Source organism: Thamnophis elegans, chromosome 10, assembly GCF_009769535.1.
Source record: "Thamnophis elegans isolate rThaEle1 chromosome 10, rThaEle1.pri, whole genome shotgun sequence".
In the NCBI taxonomy this organism is placed as follows: Eukaryota; Metazoa; Chordata; class Lepidosauria; order Squamata; family Colubridae; genus Thamnophis; species Thamnophis elegans.
In genome coordinates this window covers 34,662,113-34,676,223 of record NC_045550.1, presented here as the reverse complement: position 1 = coordinate 34,676,223, position 14,111 = coordinate 34,662,113, and positions in this window count along the sequence as shown.

Genomic DNA, 14,111 nt, shown 5'->3' with positions numbered 1-14,111 from the left:
CTTCATCATCTCACACTCTTGATATATTTAGTGTTATATGCATCAACTGAGCATCAACTGAGAAGTACAGCAGCCGAAGACTATCGCCTTTAACTAGACACTTCCAATGAAGAATAATGGGATATGGATATTGTATTCTTCCCTGTTATATATCTTTCCTGAAAGTCCATTTGCTTGCTCTGTGGAAGATAAGATGGAATGAGAGACTTGATAACATCTGTCTTTGTTGCGTATTAATTGATGCCTTTTGTCTGTGGGTCATGTTGCATTATCACATGCAACATTGCTAGAAGTATTTAGCAAAGCACTTGTTACAGACTTTATTACATTGATGATTACTATCTTGACTCTTTTTTGCTCTTGGTAGTTTGTTATTTTTTCATGTTTAATGAAAGAATAGAATTCTAACCGTCTTACACTAGTCTTAAGTTTAATTTAGCAGAAGTTATATAACTAAAAAATAAGAGGAGATATAAAGTATTTCCACACTAGTTTTTTATGACAGTTCAAAATAAAATCCAGACCTGTCTGAGCAGATGATATTAGCTCATTTTGAGAGTTAAGCAGGCCTTTCGTTGGCTCTGCCCCAGCTCATCTGAAAAAAGAGAAAAACTGTTGGAGCTTGTTTGTGGTCTAGTTTCCCACTAGCAGGAATGCTTGCATCTTCCAGCTCCTGAATGCAAGCAAGCTATTTCATTTAAAGGCAATCACTTGAAAAGATATAAGGCAGCCTTGCATTTTGAATGGTCCCTTGCCGAAGATAAGGGAGAATAAGTCTTTCTGATTTACACTATTATTTAGCCTCATCTCCTATGCATGCAGATAGACCTGCAAAGGTCTGGAAACAGTCAAAACAGCTTAGATCAAACCTGGCAGTGTAATTAGGTGTGCAATTTGGAACCTGCAGAGCTTAGCACTTCTCTTTCTCTTTTTCCTGCTCCAATGATCATGCAACCTGGTCTACAGGTATTAAGAAATGCACCTGATTGTAAAATTGTCACTATGAGTTATTTCACCTGCAAATGTTTTTACATACAAGATAGTGATGATGTTGATATGGCTTAGATCATTACACACTCACAGCTTCTCACACAGAACCTTTCACCATGTCTATATGACCAGACCCTTAAGATGAAACTCAAATACTTTGGCCACCTAATGAGAAGGAAGGACTCACCGGAGAAGAACCTAATGCTGGGAAAGATTTGGGGCAAAAGAAGAAGAGGATGACAGAGAATGAGGTGGCTGGATGGATGCGCTTAAATGGATTCCAGGGAATGGTAGAGGACAGGAAGACCTGGAGGAACGTTTTCCATGGAATCGCAGTGGGTCAGACATGACTTTGCGACTAACAACAACAAGAAGTATGGCAGAAAGGGGAAAATATTAACTTTTTTCTGCATGTAGAATTTGGGGCTATCATTAAAAGGACAGTGAAAATGTTCTCATTTGTGCTTGGTGTTGTAAGGTTGATGGAAACATATGTGACTTTGTATGGTTTTATTTTAAATTTAGTTCTGTGTTTTAAAGAACAATGGTCCAAGGATAGAGAAGAACACATTGTATTTTACTTTCTCACAAAAAAAATCCTTCAACAAATTGAAAAATTACTGATTTTATTTTCCTGTTGTTTGGATTTTGAATTTTTGCCAAGGAATTTTGTATTATTGGTATTCTTTTGAAATGTTGGCTCACAGACTTAATTGTTTATTGGTATATTCTATTCCACATGACAAATCCTAAACTTTAATTTTACCAAAAGAATAGAAGAAGCAAAGGAATATATGAGTGATGTTGATTGAATAATCCTTATTGTAACCATTTGATTATTTTGCCTCCTGTTGTGTTCAAAACTCAAATATCTCAGTGATGGGCACTAAATGAAAACTACAGAATGTGAATTTGCAAATCCCAACAGGCAATATGGTAATATGACACACCGTTGTTGCACAGGTTCCCATAGTGTTGAAATAATTAGTATTTCACAAAAAGTCATTAGTTTATTTTTTCCATTACTAGAGATTTACTAATATACTGTATTTCAGAGTAGGAATGTTTGTATAACTTAATAAAACTTGTACATCTTCCCTATAGTTTTTTTTTAATACAACAGCTGGATATGGAGCAACTTTGGCCTATTGATACTGCAATGTAGATTATACTTTTTAAAGCTGAAACAAGAGAAACTACAAACTCTCACAGGGAGTTGAGAAGTTTTCCACCTTTTGCTGATTACATATGATACAGGAATTGGAAATTCTGAAATGTTTCACACAGTCATTCAGGGTTTTTCCTCAATAGAACCATCACCTTATCATAAATTTTCCTCATAACATCTATATACTAGTAAACTCTCGTGCCTGTAACTTTTAATTGAGCAAAGCAGTACATCATAGGGCAACAATTTTTGAACCAAGGTATCTCAAATGGACTAACATATACAATGCATCTAAAATTCATGGCTCCAGTGGGGAATGAAATTTGGTAATTTGTGGTTGCTACAGGAATTCAGTAGATGAATACTGTCCTAGCCCTCTGAAGGCCGGGTAGATTGGTCCTACAACAGCTGCTGGAGAGCAGTCAAGTTGGGAGAAGGTTGGAAGTTGATTTCAGTCCCATTGATTTTTTTGCCCTTGGTCATTTTGTTTTTTTTAAATTTAGATATGGAAATATTTCTGAATTGATGACCCAACAGGTCACAAGTTACCAGTGTCCTGTATATTTATGAAATATTTGGCATATATATTATTTACATAATCTTTTAGCATTTGCTAATAACCAAAACAGCAAAGAAATTTCCAGAATAGTAAATATTCTTCCATGTTTCTAACAACTATCTGTTCAGAACACACTGTAAATGGGTAAGCTTCCTGTTAATATTCAAATTAACAAAATGTCCATACTTTCATGATGTTATATTTTAGGGGGAAATAGACTGAAGCATGTCTTTGTTCTGTATATACATAAAGATAATGGATCATTGTTCCTTTTTCTGTGGTTTTATTCATATTGAAATAAGATGTAATAATTTATAAATTATATAGGAAAAGACAATGAATTTATCTGGGAATATCACAGTAGTAAAATATATAGAATTACTCCCTTGAGTCTACTTCTTCAAATCAAATTGTGGTGGATTTATTTTAGGTCATTAAAACATAATGTAATATTGGTGAATAGGGGCTTTTCAATACTGCAGACTTCAGCTGTTTGTGTTCCATGAATCAACCGGAAATGGAGTTGGCTTAAGAAATTCCTTTTTTGGATTTGGCAACTTCCTCCATTTTGGCTACTGAGATGGCCAGATATTCTGCCTAGAGTGCAATTAACATAGTCTCCTCACGGTGGATATCTCTGGTCCCAGGAAAGCATGCCCTGATTGCAGTGACGTGCGGTGAGCTTCATGGTCGGTGAGGCAAGCGCGAAAGCCCCACCAAAGCCCCGACACCGCATCCGCCATAGAGCAGGACCGGGACCCACTCAATGGCGGACGCGCGCCGGGACTTTAAAGCCCTTCTGCCGGGGCCCTGCCGCCACTTTAAAGCCCTGCTGCCTGGGCTTTAAAGTGGCGGCAGGGCCCTGGCGGGGTCTGCCATAGGGCAGCCCCGACCATTGTTAGTAGCCACGTGATAGCCTTCCAAGCCTGCTGACTTCACCTGATGCCCAGAAAGTGCTTGCAGGCAGTTAAGCAGGCAGGCAGGAGCTCAATAGCTTAACATTGGACTAACAGCTGCACATAAAAAGGACACGGTGGGGATTCCATGAACGCCCTCGGAAGGGAAGGCGAAGGGGGGGGGGGTTATGTGTTCAGGATTTGGATGGGTCTCCATTGAAATAAATCACAAGCTCCTTTTAAAGCGAGGTCGGGGGAGGGGGCGGAGGGGCGAGCCAGCCAGCACTGCAGTGGAGCTATGCAAGAGCCTAGCAAAGAGGGAAGCTGTGGCGGCTGTCCCTAGCTCAGCAGGTTCCTTGCCGGCTCACCTCTCCATGCCCCCTCCAAGCCTCTGTTTGTGGCCGGCATCCCCTACCCACCCCCACTCCTACCCCTCATTTGATCTGCTTGCTGACACCCCCCCCAAGACTCGGTTGCGATTGCTCCCCTCAGATGAGAGCAAAGGATGAGGAAGGCGGGGAGGGCGCCTGGGGGTGCCTTTGGCTTTGCAAAAGGAAAAGGTAGGAGAACTGCAGTCCTTACCTTCCACAGCCATTCTCTCAGAGCTCGCTTAGTGCATGCATAATTCACCTGCCCAGAGATGCTTCTCCTTCTCCTCCTTCCTCCCTTCTTCCCCCGGCTCCTTCTTTCCCTCCTTCTCTTTCTTCTCCCTTCACAGTTTTCTCTCTCTCGCTCATTTGCAACCGAGAAGTTCAACCTGCAGCGAGGAAGGCTTTAGCTCGCTTTCCCGCTGCAGCCTGGGAAATGGAGTCTCTGCCCTCCCCGCTCAAGCAGCGCAAGGCATGATTTGCTGCTCCCAGATCAGGAGGCGGGAGAATCACGTGCCTCCTTTGCATATGGAATTTTTCACTTTTTAACCCTTGCTTAACTCTTAAAAGGCAAAAAATTCCTTATGCAAAGGAGACCCATAGTTCTCTCGCCTCCTCCTACAGTTAACACTAAACAGACTCAAAGTCACTGTGACTTGTAGTCTGGCAGCAACTACCTTGACCTTTTTAATTATTTTAAAAATTCTTTCCTTTTCCTCATGAGACTGGTGAGGTCCCCCTCCCCTGCCTTCAGTGACTACACGTCCCTGCCTGATTGCTTCCCATGTTTTTGAGGACAGGGCTGAGAATAGAACAGATAGAATAGCAGTTGTACAGTTCTCCTAACCTGGTAGACTGTTGTCCATTTTATCCAATTGTAAAAAGAATAACAAAAAGTAGCCAGCACTGCACCCACAAATGAACCTATCAAACAAAGCAATGCAAAAAGTCTAGCCTTTCAGCCCAGCATGAACATGGCTGTTGAAGGCAGAGAGCTGGGGTAGTAAGTGGGTACACCAGACAAAGAGGACAGAAAGATGTGTGGAGGATGACATGAAGTACAGAAATAGACTGGATTGATCTGTTTGTGCCAGCAGAAAAATAAGAACCAGACAGTTATGAGGCAGGAAACTCAGGTGAAATTGCTTTCCCATTAAGCTGGATGAACTGACAATGATGTCACCCTTTCCTACCTTCCCCAAATGATCTATGGCCCATTTTCCTAATGGGCTAAGCAGAAAGTATGGATCAGCCCCAAAACAGAATGTTGAGATACGGCTTTATTGTTGTTTGTCTTCAGGATTCCAGTCAGCCAAGTGTGCCCTTTCCTAAGATTCATTTCATTCCATTCCTCCCCTTTTCTCTTCTTTCTTTTGCCTTTCTCCAACTTACATTGGGTTGCTTTTGGAGTTCCCACCCCATTTCATTTCTAATCTTGGAAATCTTAAAACTTTGGGATTTCTCAGACCTGATAATTATGTATGAATTATCTCCTTTACACTAAGAATCAGTATGTATATTATTTCAAATAAAATTTCTTTATCACTATTAAGTTCTAATATCACTAATGATAACTGATATTAGTAACCTGAGGCTCCAAGCCCATATATAGCTCCATAAACTGCCACCTCCTTTCTCACTGTATATGTATGTTCCCTGAAGCCTTTGCATTACAAGCAACAACAAAATTTCCTAATATTTCAAGCAGTTCCGTAAAGCAGGGGTACCCAACCTTTTTGCTTCCATAGCCAGCAATGACAGTGGTGGTTTTGGGGGTTTCAGTGGCAGGGAGATTGGTTTCGCACATGCAACCAAAATCCCATTCATGCACAAATAAAGCTTCATGTGTTCACTGATGCTTCAGCGGCCCAGTTCCCAATGGGCTGTGGCCTGGTAGCATACTGCGGCCCAGGGATTAGGGATCCCTGCTGTAGAGCATTCATCTAGCAACTATTTGAAGTGAAAAATGTAACTCAAGAAAAAGTCACTTACAACAAGTATTTGGGCTTGCAGTTTCCCCACAGCCATGGAATTAAAATTTGAGTGCTTGCCAATTGGCATGTATTTATAACACTTACAGAGTCCTGTGGTCATGTAATCATCATTTACGACCTTCCCAGCCAGCTTCCAACAAGCAAAGTTAGTGGAGGAATTAGATTCTCTTAATGACCACATGATTTTCTTAACAACTGTGGCAAAAAAGTTGCAAAATACAATGTGACTTGCTTTAAAAATGCCTTGCATAGCAAGGAAATTCTGAACCCAATTGTGATCATAAGACAATGACTACCTGAAGACATAAGAACTGTTGTGAAACAGTAGCAAGTCTTAATGCACTTTAAAATAGAAAAACTATACCATAACCTTCAAACCTATCAAAAAGTGGACAGATACATGCTGACATAGCCTTACTCAGTTTGCCTCAACCTTAGAGCTCTAATAATGGGAAATGTGGGTCCAACCACCAATATATTATCAAGCCTGCTTCATACTTTAGATATGTACTATATTTACAACATTTGGCAAAAAAAAATATAGGGTTGGAAGCAGGAATATGTTTTATATGTAGCCATGTATTTGCATACACAATACATGGATATACAGTGTATGTATTTCTGAATACAAAATAAAATATTTTGTAGTATTCCCAAAATCTCAATCAGACAAAAATATTTCCTGCAGTCTTTTACTCTACAAGCTCAACTGCATTCATCAGGAGATCTGCATTCAAAATGAAGGTAGAGAGAATTTTCCACCCCAAAAAAGGGAAGAAGTACTTTTGACAACAAGTTGAAATATGACAGAACACTAATCCTAAATTCTAGGTTGTGGAGTTATATTGGGAGTTTTTGTGAAATACATTTTTTAAACCGCAAGGAACAGAAGTTAAATATTATTCATTCAGCCTTTTAAAAAGAATGATGCAATAAAAGAATTTTCTGGACTTAGTCAACCAACCCAAGAGTATTTCATATAATTGGATGAGGTTTCCATAATTCAGGTTGAATTAACTGGGGCAGTTTGGCAGATGATGATGAAGTTGCATCATATACGTTATTCAGCTCATTGCTCTACCTTGAATACTTTAAAAATGTTGATTTCACAATAATTAATAATCACAATAAATATATTTTAGAAACTGATGTGTCCACTCAATGCATAAATCATTTTTAATATGACCTGAACCACAACATATGTAAATTCACCTAAATGGAATTTTGTTTTCTTCATTTTTCTAAAGGCATGTTTAAGCATGGCTGTTGGTCAAATACAAGCACATGGTTTTATTTTATGAACATGGCTACAAATATATCATCCAACTGAATAATACTAAAAAAATCCACAATAGTTCTAAAATATTTCTGCCACGCTGCTATATTTACATGCTAAGGGAAAACAGTAAGGACCAAATTATTGCTGAGTATAGTATATTGCTGAGTTTCGTACAGATCAAATTCCCACTGGAAAGGGGCTTCTCTGTTTGTGAGAATTTGCTATCAGATGAATTGTAGCTATACTAGATAGGATATTTCATGTATGACATTGTCATAGAAAGCTGTGAACTGAACTGAACCATGGACTCAGTAGTGTCAACAATGCATAGTAAAAATTATTAAGATAATGACAATAGGACAACTAACATTCAGTCAGTTTTTTATCCATATTGCTGAGGATAGTCCAGTATATTAGTCCAATATTTTAACTATATTACACTAGCTTTCAAGGTTTTGAGCAGAACAAGCATATCAGACATACAATCAAAAATCTTGTCTTAAATCAAGTTTTCACAGGCTTTAGGAAATAAAAACATAAGGAAATTAAGTTACATGTATGTTTCTCTCAATTCCTAACTTCAACATTCTGACTATCTGAAGGTAAAACTATAGCTTATCATAAAGATTGCTGAAAATAGTTTTGAAATTAGTATCTGTTGAGAACAGCTAATTCAGGGAAATAAGAAGTTGAGTAAAAATACTACACTCACCACACCTCAGTTTTTGCAATATTTGATATTCCAAGTAATTTGGTTTTAGTTATGCCTCATGCCAATGATTAAAATAATCCAACAAACTCCAATTTTTAGTTCATATGCTACAAATTAATTTTAGCTTTTAGATTTTATGCTTACACTTGGATTATTATTATTATACAATTGTAACACAGCGGCCAGTTGTTTCGCCGGATTTGGCATTGGTTACTAGTCGGACCCCACCCAGGGGCCTAGGACGTTGTAACGTATTTTCGTAATATGCATGCAGATCCAAGCAGTGCGGCTTTTTGCATTTGACAGATGGTGATTTTGTCAATTTTTAACTGTTTTAAATGTAATTCCAGTGCTTTTGGAATAACACCCAGTGTGCCAATTACCACTGGAATTACTACTGCTGGTTTGTGCCATAGTCGTTGAATTTCAATTTTTAAGTTCTGGTAGTTTGCAATTTTTTCATGTTCCTTCTCAGCGACCCTGCTATCACCTGGTATTGCGATGTCTATGATTGTGACCTTCTTTTTCTCAACCAGTGTGATGTCTGGTGTATTATGCACCAGTATTTTGTCTGTTTGTATGCGAAAATCCCACAAGATCTTGACCATCTGATTTTCGGTGACTTTTTCAGGCTGATGTTCCCACCAGTTTGTTGCTGTTTTAATATTATAATTTTTGCACAAATTCCAATGGATCATTTGTGCTACTGAATTGTGCCGCAATTTATAATCAGTCTGCGCGATTTTTTTACAGCAGCTGAGTATGTGATCAACAGTTTCATCAGCTTCTTTGCAAAGTCTGCATTTGGCATCATCAGAGGATTTTTCGATTTTGGCCTTAATGGCATTTGTGCAGATAGCTTGTTCTTGCGCAGCCAGGATTAGTGACTCTGTTTCTTTCTTTAATGTACCTGTTGTTAACAATAACCAAGTTTGTTCACTGTCCACTTTATCTTTTATTTTTTCCAGAAATTGGCCATGCAGTGCTTTGTTCTGCCAACTCTCCATTCTTGATTTTATCACATCTTTTCTGTATTCTTGTTTCGTCTGTTGGGCCTTCAGTAGTTTTTTGTTCTTTACTTCAATTAATAGATGTTCTTGACTTTCTTTTAAATAATCAGCCAGTGCATGTTTTTCTTCTTCAACTGTTTGCTTCACCTGTAATAATACTCTGCCACCTGATTTTGGGGCAGGTATAGTCTATCAGTATCACCACGTGGATGTAAACTGTAGTGCATTGTCATTAGTTTCCTGGTTTTTTGGTCCAAAATGTCCAAATCAGCTTGTGTCCAGTTAACTATACCAGCTGTGTATCTTATAACTGGTATTGCCCAGGTATTTATGGCCTTGATTGTATTTCTACCATTCAATTTAGATTTCAAAATTTTCCTAACTCTGTTGGTGTACTCTCACCTGACAATAGTTTTTACTTCTCCATGCTTGATGTTATCCAACTGCAGAATGTCTAAGTATGCAGAATGCCTAAGTATTAGTAGTAGTAGTAGTAGTAGTAGTAGTAGTAGTAGTAGTACTATTAGTATTAATTAATTATTTATTATTATTATTATTATTATTATTATTTGTCCTGTTTTGTTTATGTGCAACAGAGCCATCTTGATAATTAAATAATTCATTTTTGTCTCCTATATGACTTGTTAAAAAATACTGTTTGTCATGCACTTTATTTTGAGCTATTTTAATGCTGTGAGAATATAGTCACTTAGTGCTAGCTGAATATCTTTTGACAGAATAATGGTATCGGAATTTAGTCTCTTGGGCATATTGAATTACTTAAATATTAGATTTTGTTTCTGCTGTCTATGCTGTTAATGGGACATCTGCTAATGAAATGTACATCTTGGATGTCAGTTGATGGAAGTAGCTGTATATTTAACATTTTTATCAATGTTAAATGCATCCTTATTTCAGAGCATGCTTGCTAGTACTACCACAAAGAAATGTCAACTGAGAAACAGTTGCAAAGCATCAATGACATCAATCAGAATAGAGCTCGAAGGGACTTTGGATGTCTTCTAGTCCAACCCCCTTCTCAAACAGAAAACCCTCTATCATTTCAGGTGGCTGTCCAGTCTTTTCTTAAAACCTCTAATGATGAAGCCACTACAATTTCTGAAGGAAAGTTTTTCCATTGGTTAATTGTCCCCACTGTTAGGAGGTTCCTCCGTAATTCCAGGTTGTTTCTCTCCTTGTTTAATTTCTATCTATTGTTTCTTGTCTTGCCTTCTGGTTCTTAGGAAAATAAGTTGACCCCCTCTTTTTTGCGGCCGCCCCTAAATCAATGCTGGCTGTAGCCTAATAACATTAACCTTAGCAGAACCAGAAGAAAAACTGACTCATAATAATCTGACCAATCCATTTTACTTTGCAGGAGAGGTGAGAGATTTTTATTTTTATTTTGAGATGTGGTTAAAATAGGGCAGTGAACAAATAGGATACACAAAAATTTTATGGAATATTTCAAAGCCTTCTTCAAGGACTGCCAACATCATTAGCTGCATTCACAAAGTCTTTCTCTGCAACACTCTGGATTAAAATATATGTAGATGGAAATGTCAGTTTTGGAAGGAGAGAGAAAGGGGGAGAGGGAGGGATGATCAATTGGCAATACAATTTCATTATTTATCTACAAATATCTAAACTAAACTAAATAGGATATGCACATATAGAAATTTGATTTTTTAAAATCCATGTACCATACTTATAACTCATTTTTTCTCAAATACATGTGTATTTAAAATACAGTAGTCCTAGTCATTTTATAGTTAAGAAAGATTAAATCAAGTGTTATGTTCCTGTGGAAGTTTATTCAGATGTTAGTCTCATTGCATTTACTTGGATATATTCCTGCTTAGTTATGTATACACAAGAATTAGCAAGAATACATCGTAGGTGGTAAATCTCACTAACTGTATTAAAACTATTTCTAAATAGAATTATATAGGATTCATAGATTTTATTAATCAGATTCAAATCAGTTGCAATATAATCAATCTAAATTGGTTTCCTAGTTGCATAAAGTTACTCTAAAGCAAAATCACTGGGCAAAAGGTTCTGAAATGATCATTCAAAGAAAAACATTCTTTGAAGCTAGGAACTAGTTCCAAAATTTCATCAAAGCCAGACAGCAACCAATCAAGTTCTTCTTCCATGCAAATTTTAAGGAGTCTGCCCCATAGCAACCTTATGGTCATATCCATTTTCACATCATAATTATAGCAAAAGAAATTGATGATCCCCAGCCTATTTCAAGCTACTATGAAATGCACACTACATTTAGACCACAATTTAATGCTTTATTATGCTTTCTTTAAACCCATTGAAATCAATAGGCTTAAGCACGCTGAATCTGAGTTAGATTGTGGCTTTAAAGTTCACTAATGTTGCCATGGAGAAGAAGAATTCTCCCAGAACCTGAACTGTGGTTGCTAGAGCAGCTAAACTTTATCAGTCATCACCACCTTGGAATCAAACACAGAGGAGTGACTCAAAAGTCTCCTGGAAGCTCTTGAATCAATTGTTTGCTTGTTTGAAATTTTAGATTTAACCTTCACTGCATTTTCAAGGAAGTGAATATTTTCAGTTTACTTTAAGAGGCTCAAATTGCAGCAAAAGCCACCACTCAGTTCAGTTTCAATCTATTGCATGCATAGAATTTATTTATGATATAATCCTAATTATGCCTGTTCTTCCTGTATCAGCATTCTTCAGTTGGACAGGTAAGACCTAATTCTGTTTATGGTTGCTGTTATTACTTCTAGCTCTCCCAAAGCATTTAAAGATAAATTTTTTAAAAAGGGGACAGTTTTCCCCCTCCCCTCTTTTCTTCTCTGCTTTTTTGTGGGGGGAGGGAGCGACTAGGCATGGTTGTATAGGCTGTGGGAGAATATTACCCTTACATTAATCTTGCAATTTATTACAAGCTAATTGTTGCATATTTCCTTTTTAAACAGAATAAATATGATGAGCTAAAGTGCAGAAAACAAATATTCACATAGTTGGTGTAATCTGTGAATATTTGACATAGAAATCACTGGATTTTTTTTAGATCTGTTGTTGTCTTTGGACAAATTGACTCTTTTTAAAATATGTACATAATATGCTAATAAAGAAACAATAATTCTTGTTTTTTTTAAACACTGTTTTGTTGTGATCAGTATTTTTTTTAAAAAATTAAATATTGAAAACTTTTCCTAATATGCAAGGGAACTTTACAACTGGGAAGGATAAGATGCAAGAAACATCTGAAGGATTGCAATATTATTGATTCAGTATGAGGTGGCTGGGAATTTAATTGGAACATTGCAGATGGGGTTTTATCCTTTTTACTATGTGCCCATTTTCTTAATCAAAATAGCCATTCTTTAGCTACTTTCCAATCTGCAGTACAAATAGCAAGGGAAGTTTCTCTATGGGAAAAGAAATTGAAACTCACTGCTCTGTCAAAGTTACATTCTCTTGAGGTTGGACTGTCACAAAGAAGAAAAAAAATACTTAGCAACTCCAAGTAAATAACATAATTAAATATAGAACCAAAGAGTAGAAGGCAGGGAATGGTGCCAGAGACAGAGTCCACGAGGATCTCACTGATTCAGTAGAGAGAAATTAACCAAGGAAAAACCTTGAAGATCAAGAACCACAATTAAAGTTTATCTATTGGTCAGGCACGAGCAAGGAAATGATCTGATACATACATTACTTGGTGTAAGCAAAGGTCATTTATTGGGGTAGAATAGTTATTAACAGGAAAGATATACATACATACATACATACATACATACATACATACATGTTTGTATTTGTGCTGATAAATAAATAAAGGGAGACTAGTATAAATCTATTTCAAGCTATTTAGCTCTCATCAGCTAGCCATACACTTACTGGGATTAGAACCTGTGCTGCATTACATCTTAGGCAGATGTGTTAACCATTAAGCCACAAGGTTCTCCTCCTTATCAGCTGAGCCAGGGAAATAGGTATGTATTTAGACTCACAACCCCTGGTATGCCCAAACATGGGAGGAAGTCTACTGCTTCCATTCTCTGTCTATCGGCTCATCACAAGAGACCATCCAGACAGAAACCCAATATTTTTACTGTTGCCCTTGTTACATTTGTTTGTATTTGTGCTGATAAATAAATAAAGGGAGACTAGTATAGATCTATTTCAAGCTATTTAGCTCTCATCAGCTAGCCATACCCTTGCTGGGATTAGAACCTATGCTGTATTAATCTTAGGCAGATGTGTTAACCATTAAGCCACAAGGTGCTATATATATATATATATATATATATATATATATATATATATATATATATATATATATATATATATATATATATATATATATATATATATAGCACCTTATATATAATATAATATTATATATATATAATATATATATATATTTTCTGAGGTTTTCGCGGGTGTTAGTATGTAGGTCTCTAGTTGTTCGGGTTTTCTCCCGCGTAGAATTGGAGATGTCTTGGCGACGTTTCGACGAAGTCACATTCGTCATCTTCAGGCTGCTGCTGACTACTTCAGGTTTGGTGTTTCCAGGAGTAGTATTTAACCATATATATATATATGGTTAAATAAAATATTAGAGCCCTGTGAGGCAAACTGATCAGCTATTGTGTATCTACAGTCTCACGTGCAAACTTTTGATAGGCAATCTCAAAGCCCCTGCTCACTTATCCGTAATTCAGACATGGATTGTCCAATTTTTAAAGCCTAAAAGAGGGTTTTTAGATTCAGGAGAGTTTTGGTTGATATGTCTAATGCAAATGTGAAAGTGTGCATTCATATATCATAGCTGGGCAGGAGAAACATTCTTCCTCCTTTCCATCCCCATAACTCTTTTGTCAATTCCTGCTCCTAGTGATAGCAGAAAATCAAACGTCTTGAACAGGATCAGGGAAGATGGAAGAAACACCAATGTTCCACCATTTGTCCAGTCATGTCTGTTACATATGTTAGTTTCTTCTCTGGTTATGTGGACCACTGTTAGAACCAGGAAAGGCTGGTATAAGCTAAAGACCTGCCTCCTGACATTTTAGCATGCTTCTATACTCCCAATACAATGCATGCCATAACTAACAGACACATTTTAGGTCAAGTATTTATAT